The sequence below is a fragment of the Nymphaea colorata genome, chromosome 7, assembly GCF_008831285.2.
Source record: "Nymphaea colorata isolate Beijing-Zhang1983 chromosome 7, ASM883128v2, whole genome shotgun sequence".
NCBI lineage: Eukaryota > Viridiplantae > Streptophyta > Magnoliopsida > Nymphaeales > Nymphaeaceae > Nymphaea > Nymphaea colorata.
In genome coordinates this window covers 13,794,049-13,805,139 of record NC_045144.1, presented here as the reverse complement: position 1 = coordinate 13,805,139, position 11,091 = coordinate 13,794,049, and positions in this window count along the sequence as shown.

Here is an 11,091-nt window from a genome sequence, read left to right as displayed (position 1 = left end):
AAAAACTTTTAACTCCGCCTTTGCTTAAAAACCATTTCAACATGCTACAACTGACAACGGCTGCCATTGGCTAGCCGTTAGGGCAAAAGCCATTGCGAATAACTTACGCTACTGCAAGTGGGCTATGGGCGAAAGTATTGGTGGTGCGAGGAGCTAGTTTTGCACGTCAATAACAGCTACCATCAGATGTGAACTTGTTAGTAAATTGTTGTCGCTAATAAAAAAGTTTAGTTCTGTTTCAAGAAATTTGGTAGCAATAGATGAACTTATTAGTAAATTGTGGTGCTAATAATTTTTGTCATTTTCCTGAATTTTTTTCAGTTTTGTTACTTGACGTACAACGTATCTGCCTATGGGTGACCGTCAAACACATGTTCCGCAAGTCAGATGCATATTTTCAGTTAGTTGAATGCAAATAACGGGCATTTACTAGTATGCCAAGAAAATAAAGGTAACATAGTTATCTTTGTATTAAGAAAGTGTATTTGTATATTTTTAAGGGCATATAGTTGCTTTTGTGGTCAATAATTTCATGTTTCCACGCGATCTTCTTCTTTACAAATATATTTTGTTTTTGTTTTTCAAGTGTGTCCGATATTTCATCACAGGGTAACTGAGAAAAACCATCGTGGCAGCTTTTGTCGTTGATGGCATTTGTTCCGCTTGTTGGGAACTACGATTGAAAATGGCCAATGTTGTCACTCCAACCCATCGCGACCACCTTTGGTCTACTAGCCACAGAAAAAGTGTGGCTATTTAGGACCATCGACGCTAGCACAATACAAACAGGGTTCCTATATATCTCTTTCTTTGGGCCATCTATGGTCCCTCATAGCATTTATCACTTTTGAAAAGATCAAGCACCAGCCATTGTTTTATTTACTACAAGCGCTAAGATCATAAAAATGAAAAAAACTTCTATGGCCAGCAATGCTGAATATGCACATCATTTCTCTCGCAGATCTCTAATAGACAAGCACCCATAGTTTGCTTACATATGTGCATGTGGCTGGTTGTGCAGGATCGTTGGCTGGTTGCTAACACCAGCCACTACGCCGTCAGTTAGTCTTATGAGTCAAGTAATCATGTAAAAAATTAGAATAAAGGTCAAAATTTTTTTTTTTTTACTTATAGTTTTGGGCATTAATCGTGGTTGGATTTGAAAAGTAGCCTATAAAATTCATTAGAAAAGGACTGAACCAACCATTGGACTATCAGATTTAAGGATGACATATCTATATAGGAAAACTGAAATCAGACGTCCATTTCTGTGGCCTGAAGGTTTTTTTTTTTTTTTAATTTTGTGTTGTTAAAATCTGTCACAATAGAGGTTGTAGTACAGTGAGTAGCAAGGCGGTCCACCTTTAAGAGGTTTGAGGTTCACATCATGTAGTCGTTGTCACGACCCAGTATGCTCATGGTATGGATCGTAATAGATCCCAACACAAGCTCTGTGAACACTAAGGGTGATGGGCACAGGTGGAAGAAAGTTGCATCTCTTCACGGGGGTGGAAAAAAACCAGTCTCCATGAAAAATAAAAAAAGAATTATTGCGCTTCTTCAATTAATAATGCAGAAATCTAAAGTGCGTGGCAAAAATCATTTGATATCTTGGTTGAGATATTTTCGATGGCTATTCTTCAGCATGTATAAATAATTTATTTAGTAAATTCAAAAGAGAAAAAAGGGGGAACTTTTTCTTTTTTTTCTTTTTGTGAATATGCACTCTTTAGGCCGAATGGCTTCATATATATCTCCTCCTTCCTTTTTGTTCGTCATCAGGCAGTCAGTATTTTTGTGTATTCTTCACAAAACATCTGCCTCGGTTGGGGAATGATATGTTTGAAGCTGACCTCTTCCCCCATGTTTAATGGTGGCAGTGGTGATATGATTTTCAGTTCAAGAAAGTAGTACCCATGGAAATCAAGCTGATGACATACCGTTTACATGCCAGCCGGTTCTACCAGCTATGCTACACCCTTTGTTAGAACTCCTTGAACATGTCAAATAAGTTATATGGTAGTCTAATACAGCACCTATTCCTAACCTATTTACTAAGCCTGAGCCCACTTTCGAATATAAATTTTCATTAGATCAAAATCCAGTTACTGAAACAGAATCTGAAATCCATTTAGAAACAGATCCAGACATCACTTTTGGCATAATCCTCACCCGGATCCAAATGCTTCTGTGTTTAAGTTATACGTATCTGCCAGCATTATTTCAGCTGTCGGATTTGAAAATTCAAACCAAAACCCAGTTGGAAAAAGCGGTTCTGTTGGACATATGTTCAAATAAGAAGCTGATCACATGCATCCGTCGTCGTAGCTCTTTTTGGCTCTCCGGCATGGAGAAATGATGGAACGTGAATGGTGAACAATAATGCAACATGCTGAAGGTTATATATATTTTTAAGTCTTCATTAAATGAAGGATCCTTTAATTTGAAAAGCTAATTAAATGGCAAAAACACATTTATATATCACAAAGCACAAAATTAACAAAGGACATAATTTAATCAAACCGACAGCATCAAAATTAAGAAATATGGATCTAAAATGGAGCATTCTTTTTTGTCCCATGATTATGAATTACTTGCATCTTTTTGAAAAAACAAATGACGGAAGAATGATAAGCGTAGAAATGGAAAGTATGGGAATGAGTGCATAATGTTTGATGTACGACATAATTTTCATAGACCACTTCTTTTGGACAAAATTTGATGTGATATATATATATATATATATATATATATATATATATATATATATATATATATATATATATATATATACTGTGTGTGTGTGTGTATGTAGAGTGATTTGTAGGGAAGACCACTTGCGTAAGGGATAAAAGACAGACCTCTTAAATTCACGTTAAAAGTGTTTTAAACAAAATATGAACCTTCTAATGCATTTATAAACACTAATTTAATATAAATCTTGTTTTAACTTAAGTCATTTTTGTAAAAAAAAAAAATGATCTTTATAGCTTATACTTTCAAAATTTTGATGTTATAAGAGCTGTTCATCTTGTTAGTATTAAAAACAACATAATTTAAGTAAGAAAACAACTAACTTAGTATGTATTTCTCATCAATTCATTCTTAAGATTATATCTGTAAGGTTAGATTTCAAAAAGAAATATTTTAATAATTAATTTCAATAGGTCTGGTTTTTGTCTATTACTCAAGTGGTCTAGTTTTTACCAACTTCTCTCTCTCTCTCTCCCTCTCATATATATATATATATATATATATATATATATATATATATATAGAGAGAGAGAGAGAGAGAGAGAAATTGGTAAAGATCTGACACATAGGTCAATGATAAAAACTAGACACTTTAATTTTTTGTTAAAAAATATTCTAAATAAAATATAAACATCCTAATATATTTATAAAAACTATTTTGATATAAAACATGATTTGAATTAAGTTGGTTTTATGAAAAATGTTCAAGTTCCTATTATCAAAATGTGATGCTATCAAAGCAATTCATTTTTGCTTAAGCACTACTAAAACCTAAAAAATGATCAACTTAATATACATTTTTCATCAACCTAACTTAAGTAAGATTACATTAGTAAGGTTAGATTTTAATAAAAACACTAAATATCATATTTAGAGGGTCAGGTTTTTGTCCCTAACCAATTAGTCTGATTCTACCCTTAGCTATCGAAACAACTGGGACCCCCAAAACCAGACTCAGGCCAGCCGGGCCTGGTGGTCTTTTAGTAGCAGGGCCAGTTTGGCCCGATGGTTTTTTTTAGTTGGGCCAGCCCATGTGTCAAATAACCTGCCCAAGACCAGCTCATTATGGACCCGGTACCAAACTACCCATGAGGTACCCGGCCCATTCCCCACCCTTAGTCGGGTGCTTTGTGGTTTGGAAGTTCAATATTAATGTTGGTACCAACACATTCTTTTCGCAAGAAAGGATAAAGTGGTGGTGGTGGTGATCGAAGGGGAAGTTTCACGTACCTTTGGTGAAGAAACAAAGGTCTACGTATCTTAACAGTAACTTGTAGAAAGAAAGAAATGCATGCTTACATGATTGTAGAGGGGTGGTTAAGTCTGACCAACAAGTCAAGACAACTCGGATTCAACTTCAACTCGCTAGAAACAACTTGACTTGCGAGTTGACTTGTTTATAAACAAGTTAATTTCAAGTTTAAATTTATATTTGAAATGTTAAAGAAGTCAAGCTTGAGTTGTAAAACAAGTTAACAAGTTAAATGAGTTAAACCAAATATATATATATACACACACGCACATACATATATATATTCATATTGTGAAGCCAGATTTTTTAGTTGGATATGACTTGTCATCATTCATATTCAAATCCCAATTCGAATCTGAGTTAGTATATGAGTATCCAAAAAAAATAGATGCAGTTAAAAATATATTTGATTCAAATCTGATTCATTGATATCCCTACAAATGAACATCTGATTTGCTAAATGCGTCGGACTTGTTTGCATGGCGTTGCTTCTAGGGCATGGTGGCACGTATGTAGTGGAATTGTTCAATAGAGGTGGTTCGATTCCAAATTATAAGTTTTTCAATAGTCTTAAAACATGTGACAAAAAATTTAATCATTCATCGAAATATTCTTATTATATATCCAAATGAAGAGTTGATTTCAGAACATGAGTTTGCCAACACTTTGCAGCAGCTAGAACTTATGGAATGACCGACTGTAGACTTGGAGCCGACAGAGGTGATGACAAAAAGCACCCGCAATTTAATGAGAAAAACAGCTCCATATAACAAGAATAATTCAAAGGGCGTCAATTGCTGTCACCACCAGCTTCCTCACTCCGGTAATAATTAATTTAAGAATGGCCCACCAACTTGATGCTTGGCATACGATCTATTTGCATTGACCGAACCGGTACAGGAAATTAGCCTTCATTTCAAAGGTACTTTTCCTAATCCTTTTTACTGGACAATGACTGTGTTGGGGTTAGGCCCCCAGCCTTTTATTCCAATAAAATGGAGTAATATGTACAACAACAATGGGTCCGCACAGGACCTTAAAACGTAGTATTACTTCCTTTTCGTGGATCCCACATGTTATCATGGTGATTGCATTTCCTATACAATCCATTGGCTGGAATAATTGACCAAAGGTTATTCACTAATAAGAAAACTATTGCTCATGGAAATGTTGTTCACAATTTTTGTGCCATGTTTAATGTTGCTCCGTAGGTGATGCTTCCAATCTCCATCATTGGCCAAAAGGTAAATGCACCCAGAGTTGTCCTCAATGTCCACCAAGTGCCCAACGCATTCCATTAGAATCTCTATCTCCCACCATCCAATGTCATTCTCAAACCAACAGGCCAAACAAAAATGGAATTGTCCACAAGCGTCTCTAATGAGACCAGCCACTCCTCTTCTGCCACCCTTACTCCACAAGGTAATGTTGATTTCTACCCATCAATCATCCTATTTAACTCCATTGCTCCATAGAATCCCAAGTAGAGACAGTTACAGATTTTAACCAACTAAGTTCTTTTCCATTGAAAATTCCACTAGTAATCACTGCAGTGTGCTCAAAGCCGTTCTGCCAAGTTGCCAATTGGTATATCACCCTTATGCTCGATGTGATTGCGAGTCTTCTAGATGAACCATATTGCCATATGGAAGTTGTCTTTCCAACATTTATTAAGTAGTTTGTCTTTGAAGTCCTTCTTATGCCACCAGATGAGCCCTTGCATTAAGTTTGGGGGACTCCTATGCCACTGCTTAGCCCTCCCAAATTTTTCAAAAATGTATGTCCATATAAACTGAGCTCCCTTGTAGTTGAAAAAAAGGTGTTTGATGTCTTCAATCTCTTGCTTGCAAACTAGGCACCTAGAAGCAAGTGACCAGCCTTGCTTGTGCACAAACCCACCAATAGGTAGACAACCTAAAACACCTAAATAAACAAACCAGGTGGCCCTTGGTCATCCTCTCCCTTTCCAAATGAGCATGCTATTATTGTTCTTGGAACCTTTTTTCCTCATCCTTTGCCAAAATTCATGCCGATTGAATTCCCCTTTATCTCTATTTCTCCGCACCATGACATCAGGCTGACCAACCTCAAGGCAGAGACAAGAGAAAGGAATATTTAAAGTGGCAAGGAACTCACTGGTGTACTCCCCATTTTCCTCCATGATTTCCTTTACCGTGCATCCAATTGTGTCTTGTACCAAATGGCGATGGGATATTGGGATCTTATCAATCAAGCGCTCAGGGCTCCAATAATCCGTCCAAAATTTGGCCACAGCACCATTACCAATCTTCCAGCCTACATTTACATTAATCCTGCGCGAAGCCTGCAATGCCCTTCGCCATGCTTTACACACCCTTTTGCCCCTAATGTTGTTGTCAATTAGTTCTTTTAGCTTGCACTACCGACCTTTAACAAGTTCTGCCCAAGGGGAGGACTGCTGGGTCACGCGATACACTAAAAAGGCCAAGTTGGCCAGATTGGTTTCCTTGATGTCTCTGAGACCTATGCCTCCCTCTAATTTCAGGAGACAAAGACTAGAACATTTAATACGATGAAAGCTTTTGTTGTCTGCCATATCGACACATAAGAATTCGCCTGCCATTTTACTTAGTTGCTTACAGGTAGTAGCAGGAAGTTTGACCACCAGGCTCCAGTAACTAGGCAACAAAGATAGAACATGTTTGATTAGACCGAGTCTACCTGCAAAAGAAACACATCTCTATTTCCAAAGAGTTAGCTTCTTAGATGAGCGAAGAATTAAATGTCTGCATTGTTCCTCTATCACATCATTCGTTTGGAGGGGAATGCCAAGGTGCATAGAAGGAAGCTGACCTTGACTCCAGCCTAATTCCTGCTCTATTTGAGTGTGTATTCAGCTTTACAAATTGATTGGAAGAATTGAGCTCTTGGTAATGTTCATGACTAGGCTTGAGCAATTAGAGAATTTGTCAAGACACGCTTTTAAGTTTTGAAAGTTCTTCAGCCTTCCTTCTATAAAGAATATGATGTCGTCTGTGTATAAAGTGGAGAAAGGGAAATTGGTCCCAACCCCCATGGAAGAGATCCTTATTTGTTTTTTATTTACTTGGGTTTGTATACTACGAGTGAGCATTTCCATGACTGTGACAAACAAGTAGGGGGAGAGCGGATCCCCCTCCCTGAGCTCTCAATAATTCTCAAACCACATTCCTTCCTTGCCATTGATAAGAAATGCAGATTTAACTGTGGTTACGATTGTCATAAGTTTCTTTACCCACAAATCATGAAATCCTAAGTGGCATAGGTTAGTCTTCAAGAACTCCCAATTCACTTTGTCATAGGAATTAATTTTAACACAAGCTCCTTTCTTCTTGTTGTTTTGAAAGATGTGAACAATTTCTTGGCTGAGAAGAAACCTGTCCTGAATGCACCTCCTGAGAAGGAAAGCACTTTGATTTTTTGAGATAATCCTGTTTAGGATATGCCTCATACACTTTACCATAATCTCAGGGAGTTGATGTCCCTGAGATTTTTTGTGTCAATCTCTACCTGAATGTGTTCTTCATAAAAAGGTTCTTGTTCAAAAAAATTTACTGTCACAGGTAACAAAAAACCTTTTCAAAAATGGTTCATAGCATTTATAACATTTCTTTTGCTAAAATATCCAAGGAAAATGCACTTCATAGCTCGCTTTTGAAGTTTATTCCTATATTTTTCTTGAATGTGAACAAAACACTTAGAAAACCTTGAACTGTTTTATAGTGATCGGTCTGTCTATAAGAATCTGAATTGGAACTTGGTTGTCAATACTTGAATTGGGAACTCTATTAGCTATGTATCAAGCAGTACCTATAGCTTCCTACCAGAAGCGAATGGTGATATTCATGTGCATAATGAGAGACAGGGTTATGTTAAGTAATTGCCAATTCTTGTGTTTGGCCACCCCTTTTTGTTGTGTACTGTGTAAGTGAACTGTAGTTGGATTCTTTTATTTTTTTCATAAATTCTTGAAGAGCATAATTAACATATTCTCTTCCATTATCTGACCTGAGCTTTTTTATTTTTGCACAATATTGTGTGTGTACAAGTTAATAAAAAATTTCAAAAGTTTTTGTAACCTCTTTTTTATTTTTGAAAAAATAAAGCCAAGTCATACAAGTTTTGTCATCTATAAATGAAACATAATATCTATTGTCAGAATATGACTCTGTGGAGGCTGGTCCCCAAACATCTGAGTGGCCTAAATCAAATGCATCATTGGATCTTTCACTAGAATTTTGAAAAGGAAGCCTAGTTGACTTAGAGTATTCACAAGCATCACATGAATTATTTTCAAAAAATAACATTTGGAACAAGAAGCTTTAAAGATCGATCGGAAACATGACCAAGGCGCGAAAGCCTTAACTGATATTCTGAAGTTTTTTACTTTCTCAATGCAAGCAAGCAAACTGGTTTCAAAATCGTCTAACGCGTACAACCCATTTTGCTCACAACCCCTACCAATCACCTTTTTTGTTTTCATGTTCTGAAAAATCACATCCTTTTTGGAGAAAATAGCTAAGCAATTATGAGAATTAGTAATCCTACTAATAGACATGAGATTGGTGGAGAGTTTTGCAATATAAATAACACAAATATAAATAAATTTGGCTCAAAGAATGATATCTGTCCAATGCCTTCAATGATCATAGGGACCCATCGGCAGTGAATGCATGCTTTCTTTTTTCTTTTTCTTTTTTAATTCAAACAATTTTGAGAAATTGCTGGTCATGTGATCAGTGGCTCCAGAATCTACTATCTAACCACAATTTTTAGAACATGCAATAAAAGTTTGATACTTACCTTCAGATTTCCAATACACCCGGCAGAGACCAGTTTGGACTTTGAAAAAATGTTGGAATAACTTTTGCAGCTCCTCCCTTGTGGCAAAGTTTGCAGTGCTGGAGTTATTGGTAGATGGCGAATGTGCTTTCTCTTTTGATGGCTTACCAACTAGCTCCCAACATTTTTCATGTAAATGGCCAGTCTTCCTGCAATATGAGCATTTTAATTTGCTCTTCCCCTATCGAAAATTATTTCCACCACCATTATTCTTGACGTCAGCTTTAGAATCTCCGTAGCATCACTTTTCTTATCAATGTTCATGGCTTTGTGACGAGCAATCGCCCGTTTGTATGGTTTGACATACTTGATCAAAATTTGGTAGAGGTGTCATCATAAGGATTTGGCTTCTAACACATTCAAATTCAGGACCAAGCCCAGCAAGGAACCTGCAAGTTTTATCTCTTTCAATCGCTATTTATAAACATCAGGATCCGAAGTAGTGGGTCGATACTGCATTAGTTAATCCCAAAAGCTGCGGTATTGACTCATATGGATGTGTATAGATTTATCTCCCATTGTAAGCTTAGCTAGTTCTAATTGTATTTGGTACACTATATGCAAGTTATTTTGTTCTTTGTAGACATCTTTCAATGTGTCTCAAATTTTCTTTGTTGTTTTTTGATAGAGAAACATGTTGGAGACACATCTTTCCATGGAGTTTATAAGCCAATACTTAACTAAATCATTCTCAAATTCCCACTCTTTAAATTTAAGATCAGTAGTTGCTGGAGGAGAAATCTTACCATTGATAGACCCTGTCAGGGATACATCGATATTATATGTTGAGGCTATATGAACATAAAAAGAAGATCTGTTATGACAAGGGTAGGAAGAGAGAATGAGACACGAGTAATACTTCTTAAGAAGGTCAGCTTTCCAAAAGAATTTTCAACGTCTCTCTCTCTACTGCTTTAGATCCTGACATGAGGAATGAAGGCAACACCCCTAAAATTGCATAACATATCTTCCCTCTCCACTCACTAGGCTCGACGATCCTTCGCTGTCCAGGGAGCTGGAGTTGCCTTCCTGCCCTTGCTGGACTGTGAGGGAACGGTTCTTGCGCAGCGAGCAATGGTCAGAATCGACCCTCACTGCCCTTGCTAGCAGGGGTGGAACCAGAAATTTTTTGTTGCAGGGGCTAAAATTTTAATAAGTACCGCACAATATTTTTTTCGTATTTTTTATATAAGTTAAACTAAAATTTATATATAATTTTTAGAAATTTTAAAAATCTAAACGGGTGGTGTTGGGGGCCATGTCTCTACCCGCCCCCTGCCTCCGCCCTTCCTTTCTAGTGGCAAGGGTTTGTCAGCCCTTTGATGTCCAACAAAAGGTGATGGTTACCCCTCGCAGCACAGCGAGGGTGTGTCGTTGACTCTCTTAGCAGAGGTGTCAAGACTTCGCCATGGCCATTGCCCTTTCGAACGGTGAGGGTTGTTGTCTATCCTCATCGTTTAGTAAGGGCTGTTTTCTTTGTATCTTATTTTTTTTCTACTTAGTCAAAGAAAAGACATTTCGTATATTGTTGTTTTAATACTTTTAGTTGGAGAAATTGCTGTATGGAGGTTTGAAGCACAAGCTAATGGCCTTTTTATGAAGTTCAAAAGATAAGGAGCATTCTTCTTATTTGATCATTTGTTGAGCGCGTATGTGTAATTCTTTTGAAAATCTAGGTAAGGGAATTATAATAGTACTCTTTGATTTTATAAATTGTTCATTGTAGAAAAGCTATTCACCTATCTCATGCAAAAGTACACTGTAGGTATTTTGATATAGTAGAAAAATCGAAGCCCGAAGATATATATATATATATATATATATATATATATATATATAATTGATGCTTATCGCAATTAAGATTCTATGAAGTTACTAAATCCAAATCAGAAGTTGTGCAATAGAAAAGGCTTGTTTGATGGTTTAGTTTATTGATATCACCTAACCTAATATCAAAAATGCTGTCAAAAAAGGGTAAGCTACCCTAATTTGCAAAAACTAAACTACTGGGCCTAGGGCAATGAAAGAAAGGCCACAACTGGACGCTGTGTTGTCGTTGATGATAATCATGTCGCTTAATGAGTAAGAAACAAAATGCATGCTATGTCTAAATCTGGCGTAGCAACAGAATTTTCTGTGCCATGGCTACCACAACCTGCGAGTAGTGAAGATAATGGTCGATGAGGAACTAAATTATATTCTTATGAATATAATTTCACAAGTAT